General features: G+C 43.2%; 1 protein-coding gene across 2 annotated transcripts in view; it reads left to right on the forward strand.

Moving 5' to 3' along the window:
- LOC122559107 (metabotropic glutamate receptor 7-like) overlaps nt 1-26,910 on the forward strand; it is an 864,629-nt gene that overhangs the window by 642,083 nt on the left and 195,636 nt on the right. The window lies entirely within an intron of this gene.

Consider the following 26,910-nt stretch of genomic DNA (forward strand, 5'->3'; position numbering starts at 1 on the left):
GTTAGAAGAAGGGTGTACTGTCAACAGGAGGTATTGCAACAACTTACCAAGACCCCTTACCACCTTGCACACCTAGAAGGACAAGGACAGCAGATACAGGGGAACACCACCACTTACAAGTTCCCCTCTGAGCCACACATTATCCTTACTTGGAAATATATCACCATTCCTCTACTGTCTTTGGGTCATTAAATCATAAAACCTTAAGATACAGGAGCAGAATTAGACCATTCAGTCCATTACATCTGCTCTGCCATTTGATCATTACTAATATGTTTCTCAACCCCATTTTCCTGCCTTCTCCATGTAACCCTTGACCCCCTTCCTAATTTAGAATCTAACTATCTCTGTCTTCAACACACTCAATGACTTAGCTTCTGCTGCCTTCTGGAACATTCCTCCCTATCTCAGTTCTAAAGGTTTGTATCTTCACTCTGAGGCTGTGCCCTCAGGTCCTAGTCTCTTGTACTAGTGGAAATATATTTTCCATGTCTAGTTTGTTTAGGCTTCTCAATATTTTGTAAGTTTCTATCAGATCTCCCTCATTCTTCTAAACTCCAAGTACAGATCCAGAGTCCTCAACTACTCCTCATGACAAGCCCTTCATCCCCAGGATCATTCTTGTAAATTGTAGATCATTCACCACCATCTTCTCAAGAGTAACTAGGGATGGGCAATAGAGCAATGCTCACATCCCTCAAATAAATAAAGAAAACACCACTGCCCCACAAAAAATACACTTTCCCCTACTACCCGTACACTTTCCCCTACTACCCGCACCCCCTCCCCCCCCCCCCCCCCCCCAGCCCCGATCTGCTCTCAATTTATTGCTATTAGATCAGAATATTACACAGCCTCAGCACTACATCTCTGCTTGTGTACTGTAGCCCTCATGAAATGAATCCTAACATTGCATTTGCTTTCCTAACTCCCAACTGAACCTGCATGTTAACCTTAAGAGAATCCTGAACTAGGACGCCCAAACCACTTTGTGTTTTGGATTTCTGAAATCTGTTTGGAAAATAATCTATGCTTCTACTCTTCCTACCAAAGTGTATAACCTCACACTTGCCCACATTTGTATTCCATCCACCACTTCCTTACTCACTCGGCTCACCTGTCCAAGTCCTCTGCAGCTGCCTTGCCTCCGTGCCACTACTGGGTCCCTTCATCTATTTTTGTGTTATCTGCAAATTTAGCAACAATACTATCAGTTCCTTCATCCAGATTGTTTATGAATAGTTGCGGTCCCAACATGGACCTCTGCAGAAGTCTACTAGTCAACAGCAACCATTCTGAAAAAGACCCCCTTATCCCCACTCTCTGCCTTCTGCTAGTCACCCAACCTTTATCCATGCCACTACTTTACCCCTAACACCATGGATTGTTACCTTATTTAGGAACCTCTTGTGTGGCCCTCTGGAAGGCCAAATAGATCATGCTCACTGGCTTTCCTTTGCTCATTACCCCCTCAAAGAATTCTAACCGATTTGTCAGACATGACCTCCCTTGTCGAAGCTGTGCTGACTCAGACCTATTTTACCAAGTACTCCGCAAACTTGAACCACAGAATCCTGCGGAAAGAGGCTATTCAGTTCATTGAGTCTGCATCAACTGTCCAAAGAGCATCCCACTCAGCCCCAGCACATCCCTCCCTCTCCACCCACCGGACCCTATCCCCGTAACCCCACATTAACCATTGCTAACCCATCTAGTCTACACATCCCTGAACACTACAGGACAATTTAGCATGGCCAATCCACCTAACCTTTGGACTGTGGGAGGAATTCGGGACTTGCACAGGAACCCCATGCAGACACTGGGAGAACATGCAAACTTCGCACAAGGCTGGAATCCAACCTGGGTCCCTGGCGCAATGAGGCAGCATGCAAATCACTGAGCTACCATGCCTCATCCTTAATAATGAACTCTAATGACCAAGGTCAGGCTAAACAGCCTATAAGATTCTAGTCCTCTGGGACTCTCCCTGGCTCCAATGATTCCTTAGCTGTCTCCATCAGAAATCTGAGAAATCTCCATCCTGTGGAGCGTTGAAGAACAGAGAGACTTTGAAGTGCAGATTCATAGTTCCTTGAACGTGGAGTCACAGGTAATTAGGCTAGTGAAGAAAGCGTTCGGTGTGCTTCGCTTTATTGGTCAGTGCACTGAGTAGAGGTATTGGGAGGTCATGTTCTGGCTGTACATGACATTGGTCAGGCCACTTTTGGAATACTGTGTGCAATTCTAGTCGTCTTGTTTTAGGAAAGATGTTGTTAAACTTAAAAGTGTGCAGAAAAGATTTACAAGAATGTTGCTGGGACTGGAGGGTTTGAGTGAGTGATGCTAAATAGGTTGGGCCATTTTCCCCTGGAACGTCTGAGGCTGAAGGCTCATGCCTGAAGCATCAACTCTCCTGCTCCTCAAATGCTGTCTGACCGGCTGTGCTTTTCCAGCACCACACTCTTCAACTGTGATCTTATAGAGATTTATAAAATTATGAAGGGCATGGATAGGGTAAATAAACAATGGTCTTTTCCCCAGGGTGGTGGGGGAGTCCGAAACTAGAGGACATAGGTTTAGGGTGAGAGGGGAAAGATTTAAAAGGAACCTAAGGAGCAACTTTTTCATGCAGAGGGTAGTATGTGGATGGAATGAGCTGCCAGAGGTAGTGTTGGAGGCTGGTACAATTACAACATTGGAAAAGCATCTGGATGGGTACGTGAATATGAAGGGTTCAGAGGGATATGGGCTGAATGCTGGCAAATGGGACTCAATTAATTTAGGACATCTAATTGGCATGGATGAGTTGGACCGAAGGGTCTGTTTACATGCTGTGTATCTCTATGACTGTAGTCCATCTGGTCCAGGTGATTTATCCATCTTCAGATCTTTCAGATTTCCCAGCATTTCCTCCTTAGCCTTGGCTACAACACTCACCTCTGCCTCCTGACTCTCTTGAAGTCTGGTTTGCTGCTGGTGTCTGTCACTGTGCAAACTGATGCAAAATTCATTTCAGTTCCTCTGCCATTTCTTTATTTCCTATTAGTATTTCTCCACCTCATTTTTCAATGTTCCAATGTTCCAATGTTCCAATGTCCACACTTGCTTCTCTCTCTCAAGTTTTATATATCTAAAAAGAACTCTTGCAATCTTCTTTTATATTACTGGCTAGCTTACATTCATATTTCATCATCTTCCCACTTTTTGCTTTTGCTTTTAGTTATGCTCTGCTGGCCTTTAAAGACTTACCAATTCTCTCTGGCTTCCCACTAATCTTCACCTCATTGTATGCTTTTACTTTTGCCTTTATGCTGTCCCTGACTTCACTTGTCAGCCATAGTTTCCTTATCTTCCCTTTTGGCATATTTCTTCTTACTTGGGATGAATTTCTGCTGTGCCTCCTAAATTCCCCAAAAACTCCTGTCATTGCTGCTCTACCATCTGATGAAGGGCTTATGCCCTTCTTCATCGATTCTCCTGCTCATGGGAATGCTGCCTGACCTGCTGTACTTTTCCAGCACCACACTCTCGACTCTGAGCTCCAGCATCTGCAAGTTCTCACTTTCTCCTGCTCTACCATATTCGTACTTGGCTCCCCTTCCAATCAACTCTGGCCCACATGTCTTTGTAGTTACCTTTACCTAATTGTAATACCATTACATCTGATTCAAGCATCTCCCTCTCAAACTGCAGGGTGAATTCCATCATATTATGGTCACTGCTCCCTCGGGTTGCTTCACTCTAAGCTCCCTAATCAACTCTGCCTCCTTGCATATCATGATATCCAGAATTGCCTGTTCTCTAGTGGGCTCTTCCACAAGCTGCTCCAAAGAACCATCTTGTGAACATTCCAGTTGCTTGAGATCCATCACCAACCTGATTTTCCCAGACTACCTGCATATTGAAGTTCCCCCATGACTATTCTAATAGTGCCTTTCTCACTTTTCTGCCTCCTGATTTGTTCTCTCCCACACTCTCACTCTTGCTTTGAGGCCTGTACACAACTCCCATCGGGTCTCTCTCCCTTTACTGGAAATGCTGGTACTCTTGTGGGTGGCACGGTGGCACAGTGGTTAGCACTGCTGCCTCACAGCGCCAGAGACCCGGGTTCAATTCCCGCCTCAGGCGACTGACTGTGTGGAGTTTGCACGTTCTCCCCGTGTCTGCGTGGGTTTCCTCCGGGTGCTCCGGTTTCCTCCCACAGTCACAAAGATGTGCAGGGTCAGGTGAATTGGCCATACTAAATTGCCCATTGTGTTAGGTAAGGGGTAAATGTAGGGGTATGGGTGGGTTTCGCTTCGGCGGGTCGGGGTGGACTTGTTGGGCCGAAGGGCCTGTTTCCACACTGTAATCTAATCTAATCTAATCTTTCACTCCCTAATGATATTATAGGTATAAATGGATCACTAAATGGATCACTGCAGTCCAAGAAACCAGCTCATCACCACTGCCTCCAAGGAAATTAGAGGCAGGCAGTAAATGCTAAGCTAACCCATGACCCTTGAACAAGGAAAATCAAACAGCCATAAGTAGGACATTCAAAACGTTACTGTGTAATTTCAGGACAGTCTCACCAATGCCTTGGATAGTTATCGCAAGGCTTCCCTATTTTTGTACTTTATTTCCACACACCCCTTCCCCACCCTTTCATAGGCCACCATTTGATTTGTCTTCCTAATTACTCAGTGTACTTGTGTGCTATCATTTAAAGATTCGTGAACAAAGATATCCAGATCCTCCTGTACATTATTATTTGTCAGTCTCTCCATATTTCAATAATAACAAAATCTGCTTTTCTATTCTTCCCATATAATTCTTAATTTACCAACTTTTTGCCCATTCTTTTAACCTATCCATATTCCTTTTCAAGCTTTTTGGGCTAAATTTTATGGGAAATTTTGATCTCCGCCCTCTCAGTTAAACGTCACCCATAATCCTGAGAGCTGTCAGTCAGCAAATGCTAGGACTAACATTAATTGTTTTATGGTGATACTTCCAGTCCTAACCCTGTAGTTCTAGAAAGATGTGGCAGCGATTCTGCCTCTATCATTGTCAGGATTTCAGGCAATCCCATTGTGCTAAGGAGCCCAGGTAAATCTGAGATCAAGGTCTTGTGAGGGTGATGGGTGAGTCCTGTCGAGGCTGGGATGGAATATAAATATGTGCATGGATGATCTGGTCACTAGGAAAAGGTACATCTAATGGCCCAGGCTATCTCCAAAGCAGATTTCTCTGCATACATTGCGCATTCCCCTTGGTCCTTAAATTGCCAGCAAGGATGGTACCATCCTCTCAATTGGCTGACTCAGCTGAAGCATGGCTGGGTAGACCACAAAGGAACTGCAAACTGGATTTTTGGAATTTCCCACCTCAAAAACCACTGCAACCCCTTCTATCCTCATCAAAATTTGCTTTTCTATCTATTTTTGTATTGCCGCCACATTTGGCAAAATACACTCAGTTCATTCATAAAAGGAACAAATGATGATGGTAAATTGTTGATGCTTAAGTGCTGATCTCTGTAGCACTCAACTTGTGAAAGCCTGTCAAACCAAACAGGATCTTTATCCTTGCTCCCTGCTTTCCATTCGTCAATCCTCCATGTTTTTCGTTTTTAACCACTAACACCATATGTTCCTATCTGGTGCAAGAAGTTTCAAGTAGCACCTTTTTGAATACCTTTTGGAAATCCAAGTACATTACATCCATTGATTCCATTTATCTACACTGCTTGTTGCTTTCTTTCTTATTTGTTCATTGACTGGACTACTGACTGCATTTATAACCTATCCGTAAATGCTCTTGAACCTATCTCTAACAGCTCTTGAGAGACGCAAAGGAACAAAGAATGGTACAGCATAGGAGCAAGCCCTTCAGCCCACTAAGGCTGTGCTGACACATGATGCCTTTCTAAACTAAAAACCTTTTGTCTCTTTGTGGTCCGTATCCCTCTATTCCCTGCCTATTCTTTATCTGTTGTGATGCCTTTTAAATGTTGTTTTCATATCTGCTTCTACCTGCTCCTCTGGCAGTGCATTCCAGACACCTATCACTCTCTGTACAAAAACCTTGGTTCTCACATCTCCTTTAAACTTTTCCCCCTTTATCTGAAATGTATTATTCCATGTTATTTGACATTTCCATTCAGGGAAAAAGACTCTGACTATTCATTCCATCCTCTCATAATAGACAATAGTGCAGAAGTAGGCCATTCTGCCCTTCGAGTCTGCACCATCATTCCTGCCTTATCTCCATAATCCTTGATTCCACTATCCTTGAGAGCTCTATCCAACTCTTTCTTAAATTAATCCAGAGACTGAGCCTCCACTGCCCTCTGGGGCAGAGCATTCCACACAGCCACCACTCTCTGGGTGAAGAAGTTTCTCCTCATCTCTGTCCTAAATGGTCTACCGCGTATTTTTAAGCTGTGTCCTCTGGTTCGGCACTCATCCATCAGCAGAAACATGTTTCCTGCCTCCAGAGTGTCCAATCCTTTAATAATCTTATATGTCTCAATCAGATCCCTCTCAGTCTTCTAAACTCAAGGGTATACAAGCCCAGTCGCTCCAGTCTTTCAGCGTAAGGTAATCCCGCCATTCCAGGAATTGACCTCGTGAACCTACGTTGCACTCCCCTCAATAGCCAGAATGTCTTTCCTCAAATTTGGATACCAGAACTGCACACAATACTCCAGGTGTGGTCTCACCAGGGCCCTGTACAGCTGCAGAAGAACCTCTTTGCTTCTATACTCAATCCTCTTGTTATGAAGGCCAGCATGCTATTAGCCTTCTTCACTACCTGCTGTACCTGCATGCTTACCTTCATTGACTGGTGTACAAGAACACCCAGATCTCTCTGTACTGCCCCTTTACCTAAATTGATTCCATTTAGGTAGTAATCTGCCTTCCTGTTCTTGCCACCAAAGTGGATAACCATACATTTATCCACATTAATCTGCATCTGCCATGCATCTGACCACTCACCTAACCTGTCCAGGTCACCCTGTAATCTCCTAACATCTCCTCACATTTCACCCTGCCACCCAGCTTAGTATAATACTATCTTCTATATCATTAATATATATTGTAAAAAGCTGCGGTCCCAGTACTGATCCCTGTGGTACCCCACTGGTCACTGCCTTCCATTCCAAACTGGAGCCATTTATTACTACTCTGTTTCCTGTCAGCCAACCAACTTTCAATCCAAGTTAGTATTTTGCCCCCAGTACCATGCGCCCTAATTTTGCTCACTAACCTTATATGTGGGACTTTATCAAAAGCTTTTGAAAGTCCAGGTACACTACATCTACTGGATCTCCCTCGTCCATCTTCAGAGTTACATCCTCAAAAAAAATTCCAGAAGATTAGTCAAGCATGATTTCCCCTTCATAAATCCATGCTGACTTTGACCTATCCTGTTACTACTATCCAGATGTGTCATAATTTCATCCTTTATAATAGACTCCAGCATCTTTCCCACCACTGAAGTCAGATTAACTGGTCTATAATTTCCTGCTTTCTCTCTCCCACCTTTCTTAAAAAGTGGTACAACATTATCCACTCCAATCCGCAGGAACTGATCCCGAATCTATCGAACTCTGGAAAATAATCACCAACGCATCCACGATTTCTCGAGCCACCTCCTTGAGTACCCTGGGATGTAGACCATCAGGCCCCGGGGACTTATCAACCTTCAGACCTAACAGTGTCTCCAACACCAATTCCTGGCAAATATAAATTCCCTTAAGTGCAGGTCCTTCAGCCACTGTTACCTCAGGGAGATTGCTTGCGTCTTCCCCAGTGAACATAGACCTGAAGTACCAATTCAATTCTTCTGCCATTTCTTTGTTCCCCATATAATATATTCCCCTGTTTCTGTCTTCAAGGGCCCAATTTTAATCTTAACCATTTTTTGCCTTTCACATACCTAAAAAAGCTTTTACTATCCTCCTTTATATTTTTGAGGAGAAAGTGAGGTCTGCAGATGCTGGAGATCAGAGATGGAAATGTGTTGCTGGAAAAGCGCAGCAGGTCAGGCAGCATCTAGGGAACAGGAGAATCGACGTTTCGGGCAGTAGCCCTTCTTCAGGAAGAAGGGCTAATGCCCGAAACGTCGATTCTCCTGTTCCCTAGATGCTGCCTGACCTGCTGCGCTTTTCCAGCAACACATTTCCATCCTTTATATTTTTGGCCAGTTTACCTTCATGCCTCATTTTTTCTCTGCGTATTTCCTTCTTAGTAATCCTCTATTGTTCTTTAAAAGCTTCCCAGTCCTCAGTTTTCCCACTTATCTTTGCTATGTTATACTTTTTCTCTTTTAACTTTATATGTTTCTTAACTTCCCTCGTCAGCCACGGCCACCCGTGCCTCCTCCTAGGATCTTTCTTCCTTTTTGGAATGAACTGATCCTGCATCATATGCATTATACACAGAAGTATCTGCCATTGTTCCTCCACTGTCATCCCTGCTGAGGTATTGCACCATGGAACTTTGGCCAGCCCCTCCCTCATAGCTCCATAGTTCCCTTTATTCAGCAGAAATATTGTCACTTCCGATTGTACCCTCTCCCTCTCAAATTGCAGATTGAAACTTATTGTAATGCCTCCCATAATTTTGTAATCCTCTGTAAGGTTCTCCCTTAGCCTCCCAAATTCAAGTGAAAACAAACGGAGTCTCTCCAATCTCTGTCCATAGCTAAAGCCCACCAAACTAGGCATCACTCTGGTCAACCTTTTCTGTACCCTGTCCGAAGCCTTCACATCCTCTTGTAGTGTGGCAACCAGAACTGTATGCGGTATTCCAAATGCAGCTTAACTAAAGAACTATACAGCTGTAATTTAAATATTCTGTGCCCTGACCAATGAAGGCAAGCATGCCATAGGCCTTCCTGACTGCCCTATCCACTTGTTTAGCCATTTTCAATGAACCATGGACCTGCACACCTCAATCCCTCTGTATGTTGATACTTCCATGGTGAGACTTCCAGTCCTAACCCTGTAGTTCTAGAAAGGTGTGACAGTGATCCTGCCTCTATCATTGTCAGGATTTCAGGCAATCCCATTGTGCTAAGGAGCCCAGGCAAAGAGAATCATAGAGATGTACAGCATGGGAACAGACCCATCGGTCTAACTTGTCCATCCCAACCCAATCTAATCCCACCTGCCAGCCCCCACCCATATCCCTCCAAACGTTTCCTATTCATATACCCATCCAGGTGCCTTTTAAATGTTGCAATTGTACCAGCCTCCACCACTTCCTCTGGCAGCTCATGCCATACACGTACCACCCTCTGCGTGAAAATCTGCCCCTTAGGTCTCTTTTATATCTTTCCCCTCTCACCCTAAACCTTCACGTCCAGTTCTGAACCCTCGTTCTGGACTCCCCAAACCAGGGAAAAGACTTTGTTTATTTATCCTACCCATGCCTCTCACGATTTTATAAATCTCTATAAGGTCACCCCTCAACCTCTGATGCTGCAGGGAAAACAGCCCTACCCTATTCAACCTCTCCCTATAGCTCAAATCCTCCAACCCTGGCAACATCCTTGTAAGTCTTTTCTGAACCCTTTCAAGTTTCACAACATCTTTCTGATAGGAAGGAGACCAGAATTGCACACAATATTCCAACAGTGGCCTAACCAATTTCCTGTACAGCTGCAACATGACCTCCCAACTCCTGTACTCAATACTCTGACCAATAAAGGAAAGCATACCAAATGCCGCCTTCACTATGCTATCTACCTGCGACGCTACTTTCAAGGAGCTACGAACCTGCACTGAGGTCTGAGATCTACTGTACGATTGCATCCTGCATTAAATCTTCCACAAAATGCATCACCTCAAATTTGTCCAGATTAAGTTCGATTTACCATTTTTCTGCCCAAGTCTCTCGCCTATTTGTATCCTGCTGTGCCTTCTAGCAATCATCCTCACTATTCACAGTTCCCCCAGTCTTTGTGTCTTCCACAAACGTAGTAATCGGACAACCTGCATTCTCCTTCAAATCATTTACTTTTATTTGAAACAACTGAGATCCCTGCACTGATCACTGTACAAGACCACTGGTCACAGATCTCCAGTTTTAAAAAAAAACATTTTCACCACTACTCTGTCTTCTGTGACTCAGCCAGCTCTGCATCCTCAGAGAAGACTGATATATTTGTCAACCCAATGAATTCTGCCTGATTTTAGTTTGGGTTTTGAAAAATCTTGTTACTACTTCCTTCAAAATGAGCTCTAGCATTTTCCAATACCAGATGACAGGCTAACTGAACTGTAGTTTCCTGCTTTCTACCTATCTGCTTTCTTAAAGGAAAAGTCTCTTCAATGTGATTTTATTAACACTTTGAACAAGTGGTGGAATATTTTCTTTCTGGGAACAGAGATAGAAATTAAGTGGTTAATTAGTAACACATTCATAACAATTCTTTGTTTGATTTCTAATCCACCCTAGATTGATGGATCAAAGGTCTGCTATGTATATTTGTTAGTGCATCCTCAGCTTAATTATCTTCCACTGTTTCATGATGAGCTTTTCTCTGTCATGGCATCAACCGTGATTGTTCAGTGATGATTACACTGTCTTCAAATCCATCCAAAACATCTCCTGTAACTCATCAGGCCATGCCAGTTTCACAAAAACATCTGAACAGTATACAGGCATGTGCTGACATGGCAGACAACATTCATGCCATACAAATTATCAGCAATGCAAATCTCAACAATTAAAGGCAAGCCCTCTATCATTGGCTTCAATGGCAGCGCCATGCACAAATCCTCTCCCATCAATGTATCTGCTAGCAGAAGCTTCCGTGAGCCAGGCACATCAACGTCATGGTTATAAGAGGATGGTTTGTACCTAAAAAGACCTCCCAATGTTAATGTGAGACAAGTAGTATGTATACTCAACCAACAGTGTACCCATTTCAGGTGGAAATTGAGGTGTCACAAAGGATCACACCTATGTACAAAGAATATGAAATACTGGCTCGCACTCTGTGTGCAATGCCAATAATTCAAATTATCGTTGATTTGTTTTGAAATCTACAACACAGTACTGAACTGGAAGGAGGTGCCTGATCTTGCCTTTTTCAGGACCACATTAATCTTTGTTTCCATTTCAGATTAAACTATTGCAGGTTTTATATTAAAAAAAATGTGGATTGTGCACACACTATCATTTTTGATTATGATTTCTAGTGACATATCTAATACTTGCCGAGGATATAACTGCTTTTCCTGATAATGAACCTTGCCCTGCTTCTGAAGATAAGCGATTCATTTTCCCCCTTATCCTCAGATGAACGTAGTTTACATATCTACTTTGGTTCTTCTATCTCTAACTTTGAAAGGAATTTATTTTTGACGGAAGTGAGATTGCAAATATCACAGTCGACCAGGTTCTTCAATTGCGCAGCAGCAATGAAAACCATTTTCTTTGCCCAGTGAGGAAGCTAATTGAAAGGTCAAGCTCCCAGTTCAAAACACCACCAAGGCCAGAGTGAAACGTTAGGAAAGTGAGCGATTCAAAAGGGAACAACTGGGAGCAAAAAGATTGTGTTCCAAGTACATTTGGGCCATTAGAATTAAAAACTGAGGAGGTGACAAGTTCAACAGGTTGAGGAGGTGTTACCATCAGTGTTTCATGCTAATACATAAAGTTTTGCAGGTCTGAGTGATGTTGATACACAACTAGCCTCTGTTCCTCTAACCTGCTTCACCATCCAGTGTTTACATTGTTGGGGTGGGGTGCTCAAAATCAAAGCTCATTATTGTGAAAACTTTCTTGAACTAATGGCAGTTATGCAACATGAATTGCTGATTTATAACTCTACAAGTTAACTCTGTTCTTTCCTAAATCTCCCCCTTCCCAAACATAGGCATGCAATACATTAATATTATTGGTGATTTTTAAAAGATCAGGGAGAAATAGTCTGATAGCACCAGATTCAATGAGCGTTTTCTTTCTCTTCCTTTCAAATCCTTTTCAATTCTTTGTTGTTGACATAAGGCTGTTTGCAAACCATTGCAATCTTTCATTCACTGGTTAAGCATATATTCATTCACTATCTTTAAAGGCATTGTTTTCTCCTTTAACAAGGGGATTTGCAGAGAAAACTAGAGGAAGACAGTTAGCTGTTACTGGAAACTTTCTGGTACCCCCACAAGAGAAAGAGAGAGACATTGTTTTTATTTTATGCTTTCTTTTTGCAGCTGCTTGTTCTCTGCTGCATTGGCTCCATAAATGCCATGATCACCTGGTCAAGGACCAATCAGAAATGTTGTCAAAAAGTTTTCCTTCAGTTCAGAATCCATCAGTTCCATGACGTCTATCTCTGCTCTCTTACTGTTCCAGGAAAACACATTGTACACAATTCACAATGTGCTCATAGAGTCATACAGGATAGAAACAAACCCTTTGATCCAACCATGCTGAACATAATCCCAAACTCAACTAGTCCTACCTGCCTGCTCCTCCAAGCCCTTCCTATTCAGGTACTTATCCAAATGCTTTTTAAACGTTGTGACTGTGCTCATACCCACCACATCAGGAAGTTCACTCCACACCTTAAATTAGATTAGATTACTTACAGTGTGGAAAAAGGCCCTTCAGCCCAACAAGTCCACACCGACCTGCCGAAGAGCAACCCACCCAGACCCATTCCCCTACATTTACCCCTTCACCTAACACTACAGGCAATTTAGCATGGCCAATTCACCTAACCTGCACATTTTTGGACTGTGGGAGGATACCGAAGCACCCAGAGGAAACCCATGCAGACACGGGGAGAATGTGCAAACTCCATTCAGACAGTTGCCTGAGGTGGGAATTGAACTCAGGTCTCTGGTGCTGTGAGGCAGCAGTGCTAAACACTGTGCCACCGTGCTGCCCACATGAACCACCCTATGTCTAAAAATATTCCCTGTCATGTCTTTTTAAAATCTTTCTCCTCTCCCCTTAAAAAATGTGTCCCCTTGTCTTTAAATCCGCCATTCTAGGGAAAAGGCACCTACCATTAACCTGATCTATACGCATCATGATTTTATAAACTTCTATAATGTCACCTCTCAACCTCCTACGCTCCAGTGAAAAAAGTCCCAGGGGTGGCACCCTGGTGGGGGCAGCACAGTGGCTCAGTGCTTAGCACTGCTGCCTCACAGCACCAGGGTCTTGGGTTCAATTCCAGCCTCGGGCGACTGTCTGTGTGGAGTTTGCACATTCTCCCCGTGTCTGTGTGGGTTTCCTCCAGGTGCTCCGGTTTCCTCCCACAGTCCAAAGATGTGCAGGTCAGGTGAATTGGCCGTGCTAAATTGACCATAGTGTTAGGTGCATTAGTCAGAAGGAAATGGGTCTGGGTGGGTTACTCTTCGGAGGGTCGGTGTGGACTGGTTGGGCTGAAGGGCCTGTTTCCACACTGTAGGGAATCTAATCTAATCTAATCTATCCAGCGTTTCTTTATAACTCATACTTTCCATACCTGGCAACATGCTGGTAAATCTCTTCTGAACTCTCTCTATCTTAGTAATATCCTTCCTAAAACAGGTGATTAAAATAAGCATAAGTTTTAAAACAGCAGCCATATCTTTGCCTGGTCTCCTTGATTTAAAGCAGGTTCTTACCTTTTCAGTCCACAGTCCAAAAAGAGAGGAAATATCAAGATGTGCTTTTTTAAAAAATAATCGCTAACATTGGTTGTCATGCTTTTCTCTTTGTCATCTCTCTGTGTGAGAAATAACTCAAGTTCTGAAAGCTTGGATTTGAAGACATAATTTTGCTACTGATCAGTAACTGTTCCAATATAGTAACATCCCATGGATGATTTGGACCACTGGGTCTGTTTCCATGCAGTACATCTCTATGGCTCCATGATTATGACTCTAATCACAAAAACAAAGTTACCATTCAAGTTCAGCAGATCATAGTGAAGGTAAATGGAATACTGGCCATTATTTCAAAGTACATGGAATGCAATATCCGAAAGTCTTTCTTGAAATAAAGGGCACAATACAGAGCACTAGTCAGACCAAACCTGGAAATCACTTTGGACTCCTTATCCAAGGAAATATATAATTCCTTTGGAGGTTGTGCAGAGAAGGACTAGAGTGATCCTGAGTATGGAGGGAATGTTACATGAGGAGAAGTTGAGTAGGGACTGTAATTGCTGGAGCTTGGACGAATGAGAGGCAAATATTTAAGATTGTTGGGAGGGGTTGACATGATAAATACAGGAAGGTTGTTTTCCATTCTTGGAGAAACTGGAACCAGAGGGCATAATCTCACAGTAATGGGACACACATCGAAGTTAGAGATGAGGAAGGATGATGGTTCTGTGGAAATCTTTATGTCAGAGCACTCTGGAGGCTGGTTGTTAATTATATTCCATGTTGAAAAAAAGCAGGTTTTAATCAGTAAGGGAATGGAGGGTTATAGTGAAAAGGCAGGAAAATATTGTTAAAGATTATCAGATTAGCTATGATCAATGAATGAGACTATCTTTTGCCACCTTCACAGTTGTTGAGGTGCACAGTATTGCTTCACCTTTCTGCTGGGAGGAACTTTTCAACCACACGTTATTTTTTGGCACCTCACACAAACATTACTGCCAATGAGCAATGAGCTCCCAATGGTTGTCAAACAGAGAGAGCTTGGCGTTCAAGTACATAATTCTTTCAAGTTTCCAAAACATAGAGACAGGGTGGTTAAGATGGTGTTGAGCACATTTGCTCAGACCTTTAAGTACAGGAGTTGGGAAGTCATGTGAGGTTGTACAGGAAGTTGGTGAGACTCTTCTGAAGTTCTGTGTCCAGTTCTGGTAACCCTGTTATCAGAAGGATATTAAGCTGGAACCGGTTCAGAAGAGATTTACCATGATGTTGCTGGGAATGGACGGTTTGAGTGATTGGGATAGGCTGGGACCTTTTCACTGCAGCTTAGAAGGTTAAGGGGTGACCTTTTAGAGGTTTATAAAATAAGGGGTTTCGATAAGGTGAGTAACAGGTATCTTCTCCCTAATGTGGGGGATTTCAATGCTCTGAGGTAACCTTCTTCGCTGTCCACTATGCCTCCAATTTTGGTGTCATCCAAATCATTTATATAAATGCTGAAAAGTAGTGGACCCAGCATCAATCTTTGTGGCACACCACTGGTCACAGGCTTCCAGTCTGAAAAGCAACGCTCCACCACCACCCTCTGTCTTCTACCTTTGAACCAGTTCTGTACCCAAATGGCTAGTTCTCCCTGTATTCCATGTGATCTGACCTTGCTAACCAGTTTACCATGAGGAACCTTGTCAAACGCCTCACTGAAGCCCATATAGATCATATCCACCGCTCTGCCATCATCAACCCCCTTCATTAACTTCTCAAAAAAAATTTAAGTTTTTTAGACATGATTTCCCATGAACAAAGCCGTGTTGACAATCCCTAATCAGTCCTCACCTTTCCAAATCATGGCAATCCTGAGGGACAGGTTTTTCTCGAACAACTTGCTCACCACCGATGTCAAGCTCATCATTCTATAGTTCCCTGGCTTTTCCTTACCACCTTTCTTAAATAGTGGCACCATGTTAACCGACCTCCAGTCTTCCGGCACCTGACCTGTGACTATCGATGATACAAATACCTCAAAAAGGGGTCCAGCAATCACTTCCCTAGGTTCCCACAGAGTTCTAGGGTACAACTAATCAGGTTCTAGGGATTTATCCACCTTTGTGCTTTTAGACATCCAGCCTCTTCTCCTCTGTAATATGGACATTTTTCATGATGTTGCTATTTATTTTCCCATGTTCTGTATCTTCCCTGTCCTTCTCCACAGTTAACACTGATGCAAAATACTCATTTAGTTTCTTCTCCATCTCCTTTGGTTCCATGCACAGTCTTCTAGGAGAAAGTGAGGACTGCAGATGCTGGAGATCAGAGCTGAAAATGTGTTGCTGGAAGAGTGCAGCAGGTCAGGCAGCATCCAAGGAGCAGGAGAATCGACGTTTCGGGCATGAGCCCTTCTTCAGGAATTCTTGAAGAAGGGCTCATGCCCGAAATGTCGATTCTCCTGCTCCTTGGATGCTGCCTGACCTGCGCTTTTCCAGCAACACATTTTCAGCTTCCATGTACAGTCTGCCTTGCTGATCTTTGAGGGGCCCTATTCTCTCACTAGCTACCTTTTTGTCCTTAATGTATTATAAAATCCCTATGGATTCTTCTTTATTCTATTTGTGAAAGCTATCTCATATCCCCTTTATGCCCTCCTGATTTCCCTCTCAAGTATAGTCCTACCACCTTTATACTCTTCTAAAGATTCATTCGATCTCTGCTGTCTATATCTGACTTATGCTTCCTTTTTCTTGACCAAAACTTCAAATTCTCTAGTTATCCACCATTCCCTAACCCTACCAGCTTTGCCCTTCACCCTAACAGGAATATACTGTCTCTGGACTTTGGTTATCTCCTTTTTGAAGGCTTCCCATTTTCTAGCCGTCCTTTTACCTGTGAACATCCACTCCGTGCCCCACCCCCCCGCCAATAACCTTTGAAAGTTCTCGCCTCATACTGTCAAAATTGGCCTTCATTCAATTTAAAATTGCAACTTCTGTATCCAGTCTATTCTTTTCCAATACTATTTTAATACTAGTAGAATTATGGTCGCTGGCCCCTAAGTGCTCCCCCACTGAAACCTTAGTCGCTTGCCCTCTTGCAAGAGGACGTCCAAATCCCTCTTTGGTTGTAGCTTTCTGCAGTCTTTCTCATTTAATTAATAATCTGTTTATTCTTCCAAAATGCATAACCTCATATTTTCATGTTATATTCCATCTGCCAAGTCCACTGCTCAAGCTTTCAATGAGTCTGGATGAGGAATATCGAAACCGAGCAAGCCCTTAGTAATGTGAGCAGTTGGCGTTCACATCACAGACAAATGATGGCTCATCATAGTCTCCATACAGTGGTAATTGGAGGAATCTGACAAAGAGGGCCATGCAATTCTTCTCCATGGAACTTGGGCTCTCTCTATCTCTCTCCCCCCATAGTACTCCAGGTGTGGTTTCACTTAGGCTCTATACAATCATAGCAAGACATCACTGCTACTGTACTTGAATGGTTGCTTGCTGTGTTTGCAGGCACAACTTAGATACTCTGAGCTCTCCTTGAAATGTGGCACAATTGGCATTAATGACTGCTTGCTTCTAATTGGTCAAAATGGCGATGAAATTTTCCGTGAAGCTTTGATTTAAGGATATATTTGTGGTGGGGCAGAGCTGTGGCAAGGAAGAAGAGACAAAGAGACCAATCCTGCACCTCAGGTCAGATTAGCTTATGAGATATTCTGCCTCGTGTGTCCAAAGATGTGTGAATCAGCATGTTCCCCACTCACCCATAGCAGAAACATGCAACACTGAGCCATCCTCAAACTGAGGGAGAGCCTCTGACAGCAATGTGCATTTGAAAAGAACTGCCTCTTAGATAAGCAGTCAGGATGAGACGTGCTCACGTTTCTTCTTCCAGAAGGTACACAAAGAGAGCTCCGTGCTCAGCAGCCTGAAGGAAGAAGATGGCTCGATAACGTCATCTTAGGCTGACGTCATGAGGATCAGCAAATCCTTCTATGCCAGTCTGTATGACGTGAAGCCAACTGACAGTGCAGTCTCCCAGTCGTTCCTGTCCTCTATCATGGAGTTCTTAGATGACAGAACACGGGAGAGGCTGGACCAGCCGCTATCTCTGGACGAGCTGACCAAGGCCCTCGAGTCCTTCAAAAAGAATAAAACTCCCGGAAGCGACGGCTTACCGGTTGAGCTCTATTCTGCTCTGTGGGACTTGATTGGCCAGGACCTGCTGGAGGTGTATGTCAGTATGCTTCGGGCAGGTACCATGAGTGAATCCATGAGGAAAGGCATCATCACCCTCATCTACAAGCAGAAGGGGGAGAGGGTGGAACTCAGAAATTGGAGACCAATCTCACTATTGAATTCAGATTACAAAATTTTGTCAAAGGTTATCGCCAACCGAGTCAGGTCTGCTCTGGGGTTGGTGATTCACCCTGACCAAACCTGTGCTGTACCGGGCAGGAAGATCGCTGAGAGTCTCGCACTCCTCAGGGATACATTCCCTACATGCAGGACAGAGAGTTGGACACCTGCCTGATCAGCCTGTACCAGGAGAAAGCCTTTGACAGGATATCACACACATATATGGGCCTTGGGGAGGGAATCTACAATTGGATCAGACTGCTCTACACCAACATTGTCTGTGCAGTCTCAATCAATGGGTGGGAATCAGATAGCTTCCCAGTCAAATCTGGAGAGGGGCAGGGCTGCCCCCTCTCTCCTGCCTTGTTTGTGTGCTGCATAGAGCCATTTGCTGAGTCCATCAGGAAGGATGCAACCCCATGAGGGGTGACTATTCCTGACAGTGGGGGCCTGCAGATTAAGGCCTCCGTGTACGTGGATGACGTCGCCATTTTCTACTCGGATCCGTTGTCCGTGCGCGGACTCGTGCATATGTGACCAGTTTGAGCGGGCCTCGGGGGCCAAGGTCAACCGAGGCAAGAGTGAGGCCATGCTCTTCGGGAACTGGGCCGACCAATCCTCGATCCCCTTCACCGTCAGGACCGACCACCTGAAGGTGCTGGGCATTTGGTTCGGGGGGGGGCTGGGGCATGAGCCAAGTCTTGGGAGGAGCGTATCAGCAAAGTGAGGCAGAAACTGGGCAGATAGAAGCTACGGTCGCTCTCCATCGCGGGAAAAAACCTGGTCATCAGGTGTGAGACACTGTCATTGCTGTTATACGTGACACAGGTCTGGCCTGTTCCTAGAACCTGTGCCGCTGCAATCACCTGGGCCATCTTCCAATTTTTATGGAGATCAGAGATGGACCAGGTCCGAAGGGACTTGATGTATAAAGATCTGGGCAACGGGGGAAAAAACACACCCAATGCCGCCCTCACTGTGATGACCACCTTTGTGTGTGGCTGCATCAAGCTGTGCGTGGATCCCCGGTACGCAAACACCAAATGTCACTACGTACTGAGGTTCTCCCTGTCCCTGCGAAGGATGGGCCTGGCCTCGCTGCCGCGGAATGCTCCGAGTAGTTGGACCGTTCCATACCACCTGTCCTTCATGAAGAAGTTTATGAAGAAAAACACCTTTGACCACAGGTCCATCAGGAAGTGGTCAGCACCTAGTGTCCTTGAGACACTTTGGGAAAAAGAGAGGGCTGATCCTATCGAGCGGTTCCCTGAGCAGACTGTCAAAGCCATTTGGTAGAATGCCTCATCGCCAGAACTTTCCAACAAGCACCAAGACATGGCTTGGCTGGTCATGAGAAGGGCTCTGCTTGTGAGATCCTTTATGCACGCCTGCACTCTCAGCCGCACCGCACGCTGCCCTCGAAGCGGCTGTGGGGGGGACGAGACTGTCACGCACCTCCTGCTGGAATGTGCCTATGCAGAAGAAGTCTGGAGAGGAATGCAGTAGTGTTTGTCGAGGTTTGACCTGAGCGGGCCGTGACGCGGGACTCCGTGCTCTACGGCCTGTTCCCCGGGACGCACACCAAGACGAACATCAACTGTGCCTGGAGGATCATCAACTCGGTGAAGGGCACTCTCTGGGCAGTCCGAAACCTGTTGATCTTCCAGCTAAAGGAGTTGACCCCGACTGAGTGCTGCAGACTGGCACATTCCAAGGTCCAAGACTATGGGTTGAGGGACGCGCTGAAGCTTGGAGCAGCTACCGCCAAGGCGCAGAGGGGAAAGACCACCGTATAGCATCTGCCTGCCTAAGAAGAACAGGGGGCCCACGCAGTCAATTGGGCTCCGCTGACGCCTCAGCAGAGGAGCTGGATAGTAAATGTACAGAATTGTATATAGGAAAAATAAATTTTTGATGTCTGTATGTATAGTAATGTAATGTGTACACCAGAATGGCACAACCAATTGTAAAGAGACCCAAATAATTTTATGAATAAAGTTTATTTTTGAAATTCAAAAAAGTGATCTGACTTTATTAGTGTGTGTGATCAGTCCTGTTTTCTATCAACCTAATAACTGACCATTACTAACAATTCCAATAGTTTCTTGTCTCTGCTCCTGGGAGACTCTGCTGCATATCAGCAATGGCATGCATTCATTCCTTTCAGCAATTTGGGGTGCTGGACTGGCCTCTGTAAACACAAACAGGAAAACTCATGTTGATGGCTTTGGTGTCCATGGCATATAACCAAGCACAGACTGTACAGACAATCTCTGTCAAATAAAACAGCTATTACAAGGGGGCATAGCTTTAAATTGAGGGGGGGTAGGTATAGAACAGATGTTAGGGGTAGGTTCTTTACTCAGCGAGTCGTGAGTTCATGGAATGCCCTGCCAGTAGCAGTGGTGGACTCTCCCTCATTATGGGCATTTAAGCGGGCATTGGATAGGCATATGGAGGATAGTGGGCTAGTGTAGGTTAGGTGGGCTTGGATCGGTGCAACATCGAGGGCCGAAGGGCCTGTACTGCGCTGTATTCTTCTATGTTCTATGTTCTAAAACCTGAACGGAACAACCCCCAAGTGTAATGTCATATTGAAGTTAACTTCTGTGGGTCAAAGGTAAAGGTCAAGAATGGTCAGCATATTTTGGAACCAGAAAATCCCTCAATATGGATGATCAGTAGGCAATTTAATTGGGAGGCCAAAGGTTAAATTTTGTGTGTGGGATGAAATACCAATTACTGTTCAAAATAGCCTAAACTAATGACTCTCAGAAACCAATAGATATTATCTTGTAAACAAAGATATTTTTGTTCTAAACAGAGAAATCCTTTAACCTTTTAGATTTGCAACTCATGAAAGAAACATGTCAAAAATTTGTTTCATATATCAGGAGAAAGCTCTACATGTAAACTGTGTGAAGTGTTTAAATTGCATTATAATTCACCTTCACTGTGTAAGTTTCTTTTCAGTCTTTAAGCTGCAGTTGTTCACTTCCAGACAAGATGAACAAGGCCAGCATTAAACACAGCTTAAGTTACAATGATCTGACTAAGTAAATATTCTAATTGTTCTGTTCTAGGAATGAGCATTCAATTATGAGCACATTGAGTGCAGTCTTTTGTACTAATCAGCAATGGAATTGCCTTGGATAATGGACGGGCTACTTTGACACAATCTTGGCACTTTTAACCTCACAACAAAACCTCGCAGGAGAATGTTATGAATGCTATTTATTTAGCTGTTGGCTTCACAGATGTTTCTCCTGTGGAATTTTATTGCCAATCTCAAAAGTAATTCCTCCTGTCCTGAAGTATCTTTCTATCATTTTTATGCTCTCTCAGTGTATGCTTCTTTGATACCAAACCAATGATGGCTACTGTATCCAGTAGTTTTGCACTTCTGATCATGAGTTGCGATTCTTTTGATTTTTCCTTAATAAAAAGGGAATTAGTTCTTTACAAAATTTTGAAAGCTAGTTTTTAATTACGAGTTGAAGTGAAAATCTTGTCAGCTGAACCTCAAGGTCCTGAAAGGAATGAACTTTTGTAGTCTTAAGTCAGCATTAATTTTGGATCCAGAAAATCCCTTAATATGGATGGTCAGTAGACCATTTCATTGGGAGGTTAAAGGCTAAATTTAGACAAAAATAAGAACAGCTGATCCTTTCCTGAGCATTTGGCTTAGATATATTACACACATCATGGCTCAATATTATCACTCTTGCTTGTGATTCAGAAATGTATAGGTTCAAGCCCCACTCCTTGTAGGCTGACACTTTGGTGCAGCTTTGCGAATGTGCTACACTGTAGAGCAGTGAGAGACGTTGTATGGATGGGATAGTAAATGACTTCATAAGCCACTATTAAAAGTTTCCATGTATCATTTGAAGAGCAGCTGTCTTAGCCAAACGTTTACTCCTTAACGAACATCACTAAAACACATAGTGGGACCTTGCTATGACATAATTGACTCCTATGTTATTTACATTGCGTTATAAAAATGACTGTTCTTAGAAAATATTAGCTGTAAAGTACTTTATGAAAAGTCACGTTTAACATGAATTTAGCTGCACAAAAGCATTGTGGATTTAAACATTGGCTGCAATTAGCAATAGCTGGGACATTAAGTTCCTTTGGCTCGAAGGCCAATGTACAAAACTGTCAAAAGTATTTATTGTTCCTTAGGTTCATCAGGCTTCCCTTTGGTGGTATTGCCAGTATTCCTAAATTAATGATCTTCGAAAAGTACATGATGTCTGAGTCAATTCCTTTTACAGTATTAATTTATGCAAGCTTGTAGTCTGGGGAAAGTAGACTCATCCTTTAATCTTGTCTAGCCCATCAAGTGCTCATTGTTCACACCTTATACACTTGACTGGTTGGAATGGTTCATATGATGAGTACTTGATTTTTGGATTAAATCCATTCGCTCAGCTTCCATTTCAATGACAAGGTCGATTGTAATGAAACTGAGCTACGCTGCCTGAGGTAACATGAGACTACATGGAAGCTGGCCTTTCCATCAATTTATGAGAGACTTGAGTCAAAAGTTATTCAAATGAAATTCTGAACATTCAAACACATAATGGTTTATCAGTTTAACTTGTGTTGTACTGCCAGTTTCCTGTCTCTTTGACAAGGTCTTAATATCTCCTTATGTGGCCTAAATGTCATGATATTTTTGATGTGCTAATTCTGTCACAAAAGGGATTTGCTACCTTAAAGGTCATAAATAAATGCACAGTATTGCTGTGCAATTAGCTTATAAATACAATGATGAATTAAACTGAGCATTATGGCCTTTTGATGTGGTATTTGCTGCCTTTTGGAACTAATAGAAGAACATGGTGCAAGCTCATGCAACCGTTCAGAATAGTGTGGAAAAAAGCAGCGAGAAGCTCTCTAATGCAGAACCCAGTCACATCGTGCAAATTTGAGTTTGAGATCCCTGGAATGACAGGTCTAACATATGAGGAACGGCTGAGGATACTGGGATTGTATTCGTTGGAGTTTAGAAGATTAAGGGGAGACTTAATAGAGACGTACAAAATAATACATGGCTTGGAAAAGGTGGATGCTAGGAAATTGTTTCAGTTAAACGAGGAGACTAGGACCCGTGGACACAGCCTTAGAATTAGAGGGGGTCATTTCAGAACAGAAATGCGGAGGCATTTCTTCAGCCAGAGAGTGGTGGGCCTGTGGAATTCATTGCCACGGAGTGCAGTGGAAGCCGGGACGCTAAATGTCTTCAAGGCCGAGATTGATAGATTCTTGTTGTCTCGAGGAATTAAGGGCTACAGGGAGAACGCTGGTAAGTGGAGCTGAAATGCGCATCAGCCATGATTGAATGGCGGAGTGGACTTGATGGGCCGAATGGCCTTACTTCCACTCCTATGTCTTATGGTCTTATGGTCTTATGGAGATTTGAATCTGCTTCTGTGAATTGTTTGTTTTGCTGTGGGCAGGAGTTAAGTGTTGGGTGTCTGCCCAACTTCTGGCAGGCTTCAACCCCTTTCAAATAAATGATTAAAGACTTTGTCAAAATAATGAATTCCAGCCAACCATATTGAATGTAGAAAGGACTTTTTAATTACTATATCCCTTTCAAGGAATGGGTGTTTGAAATCCGAATCATACCCTTTTATTTAGAGAAATAAGAAAATTAATCATTCTGGGCTCGTATAGAGTATTGTATGCTGCAAAAAGCATAATATATTTAAAAACATTTGCAGCACTGGCGGAAATTTTCTTTCCGGCATTGCATTGTAAGCCATCTGTCAGTCATAGGAACAAACCAAAACAGCATTTCCACAAAAGAAAGCATTTACTTGTACCAAAGCAAATCCAGTGTACTATTCAAAGAAAAATGGGCATGTTTCAATGTTATTTTAACCTGTGGAACCAGCCATAGCTCTGGTAAAATGGTCTTCCTTGGCCATTTGGTATACAACTCTCAGGTCACAACAACATCTGACACTTATGCAGTGTCTTTCATGTAGGTAGAAATGCCTTTGGGTCCTTCAGGATCGTTAACCAACAAACATCTAACATTGAACCACATGCAGATATTTGGACAGGTATTGAGGGAGGTTTTATGAAGAGGTTGAATGGAGGAAAGTGAGATGGAGAGGAAGAGAAGTTTATTAAGTGCATCCTAGATGCAATTCACTCAGTGGGCTATTAGTGTTATTTAAAACAATTTACAACACCTTACAGCTCATTACTATGCAAGGGTACTCGAATGACTTGACAATGTAATTGAAGAGTTCCAGGTTCAGCAGGCTCACCAGGAAGGGTCTGTGTTCAGGGCACTCAGAAATGGCCAATAGTTCATCTGACAAATTCTACAAGGCAGAGAAGTTATGGCCTCTGAGAACACTGGCTAGTTGGTGCAAGGCAGATGACCCTCTGGGAAGAGAGTCTATATTCCCTTCACACATCAGTCACAGGCGAGGTTCCAGAGGACTGGAGAATGGCCAGTGTTGTTTCCTTGTTTAAGAAGGGCAACAGGGATAGTCTGGGAAATACAGGCCAGAGAGCCTAACAATAGTAGTCAGGACATTATTGTAGAAGATTCTTATGGACAGGACTTACTCATATTTGGAAATGTTTGGACATATTAGCGATAGGCTTTATGCAGGGGAAGGTCACAAACTTGATTGAGTTTTTGAGGAAGTGATAAAGGTGATTGATGAGGACAGTGTGGTGGATATTATCAACATGGACTTTAGCAAGGCCTTTGACCAGGTTCCTTGTGGCAGGCTGATACAGAAGGTGAAGTCACAAGGATGCACCGTGAGTTGGTAAATTGGATGCAGAACTGGTTTGGTCATGGAAGACGGAGAGTAGCAATGGAAGCATATTTTTCTGACTGGAGATCTGTGACTTAAGGTGTTCTGCAGGGATCAGTGATGGGACTCTTGTTGTTTGTAATATATTTTAATGATTTGGAGGAGAGTGTAGATAGTCTGATTAGTAAATTTGCAGAAGGCACAAAAATTGAAGGAGCTGTGGATAGTAAGGAAGATAGAGGATACAACAGAATGTAAAAAGGGTGGAGACTTGGCAGGTGGAGTTTAATCCAGATAAATGTGAGGTGATGCATTTTGGAAGGTCTGATGCAAGAAAGTAGTTTATGGTAAATGGCAGAAGCCTTAGTAGCATTAGTATACAGGAGTATCCAGGCATACAAGTCCACAGTTCCTTGAATGTGGCAACACAAGTCGATAAGGTGGTCAAGACGATGTGTGCATGCTTGTCTTCATCAGTCAGGGCATAGAGTGGAAAAAGTGTCAAGTCATTGTGCAGCTATGTAGAATTTTAGGTTAAACCTCATTTGGAATATTGCATCCAGCTCTGGTCTCCAGACTAGCAGAAGGATGTGGAATGTCTGGAGAGGGTACAGAAAAGGTTTACCAGGACGTTGCTGGTTGGAGTGTATTAACTATGAAGAGAAATTAGACAAATTTGGATTGCTTTCGCTTTACCGTTGGAGACTGAGGGGCAATCTCATAGACTGTTTACAAAATTATGAGAGGCATGGATTGAATGATAGTTAGAATCTTTTTCCCAAGGTAGAAATATCAAGTATTAGGGTTAAGGTAAAAGTGGAAAAGTTTAAAGAAGACGTGAGGCATACGTTTTTGACATAGTGTTAAGTGCGTGCAGTGTACCATCAGAGCAGATGATAGATGCAGATGCAAGGGCAATGTTTTAGAGGCATCTTGATGAATGTAAGAATAGGCAGGGAATAGAGGGATGTAGACCACGTAGAGGGAAAAGATATTTAGTTTACAAAGGTGTCATGTATCAGCACAGTCTCGGTGGGCTAAAGGACCTATATGAAACTTACAGAATACTTAATAGTGGATGTTGGGAAGATATTTCCATTGGTGGGAAAGACTAGGACTCGAAGGGCCTGTTTCCCCACTGTAGGGAATCTCATCTAAATAAATGACCAGAACATCTATTTTAGATGTTTGTTGAGGGATGCATATTGGTCAGAACAGAAGAACTCCCCAGCTCATCCTCAAAATGTGCCATGGGGTTTTATATCAAAGTGGGCTTTTATATCCACTTGAGAGAATGGATGGGCTAATGATTTAATGTTTCATCCAAAAGATCAAATCTCCAACAGTACAACACTCCCTCAGTATTGTACTGAAGTGTCATCCAGAATCATGTGCTCATGTATTGGAAGTGAGACTAATCATATCATTGGAATTCACCTGAATTTGACCTGCAAAGTTCTTCAGTGGCTTATCCAGCTCCCAACTGATGACTAACATGACTTTAAAAAAATCTTGTTATTGTTACTACAGCTTGCCATTTCTATCTTCCACAATCATCCCTTTGGTTGCTCTGATACCTGCTGTTAACAGATTAATGGAATTGGTATGGTCACTTTGGCAAAGTATTTGCTTTCTCATGTAGAGGATGGTGCATGTATGGAATTAGCTGCCAGAGGAAGTTGTGGAGGCTGGTACAATTACAACATTCAAAAGACATCTGGATGGGTACATGAATGGGAAGGGTTTAGCGGGAAATGGGCCAAATAGGACTAGATTCATTGCAGATATTTGATCAGTATGAAAGAGATGGACTGAATGGTCTGTTTCCATATAACTATCTCAAACATAAGTAAGAAAGAAAGGTGGTTGATATATTTTGAAATATTAAGAACTTTTAAAATGTTACCAGATAAATGAACATTATGATATATTTACAAAGATATTTTTAAGTATTGGGACAGTTTTTCTTATGTTCCACCCAAGTCGCACCCCACCTATTTCACCTCACTGTACCAACATGTCCTCTTCATTTCCTTCCCCCCCCCCTTCACGTACTTCTATATATGACTTAATCTTAAAGGCATCAGTACTACCCACCTGAACTATTCCTTGTGATCACAACTTCCACAGGTCTCCGTTCTGAATGAAGAATAATTTG

Source organism: Chiloscyllium plagiosum, unplaced genomic scaffold (genome assembly GCF_037043375.1).
Source record: "Chiloscyllium plagiosum isolate Xiang-an unplaced genomic scaffold, Cpla_swu_hap1 HiC_scaffold_14, whole genome shotgun sequence".
Taxonomy (NCBI): Eukaryota; Metazoa; Chordata; class Chondrichthyes; order Orectolobiformes; family Hemiscylliidae; genus Chiloscyllium; species Chiloscyllium plagiosum.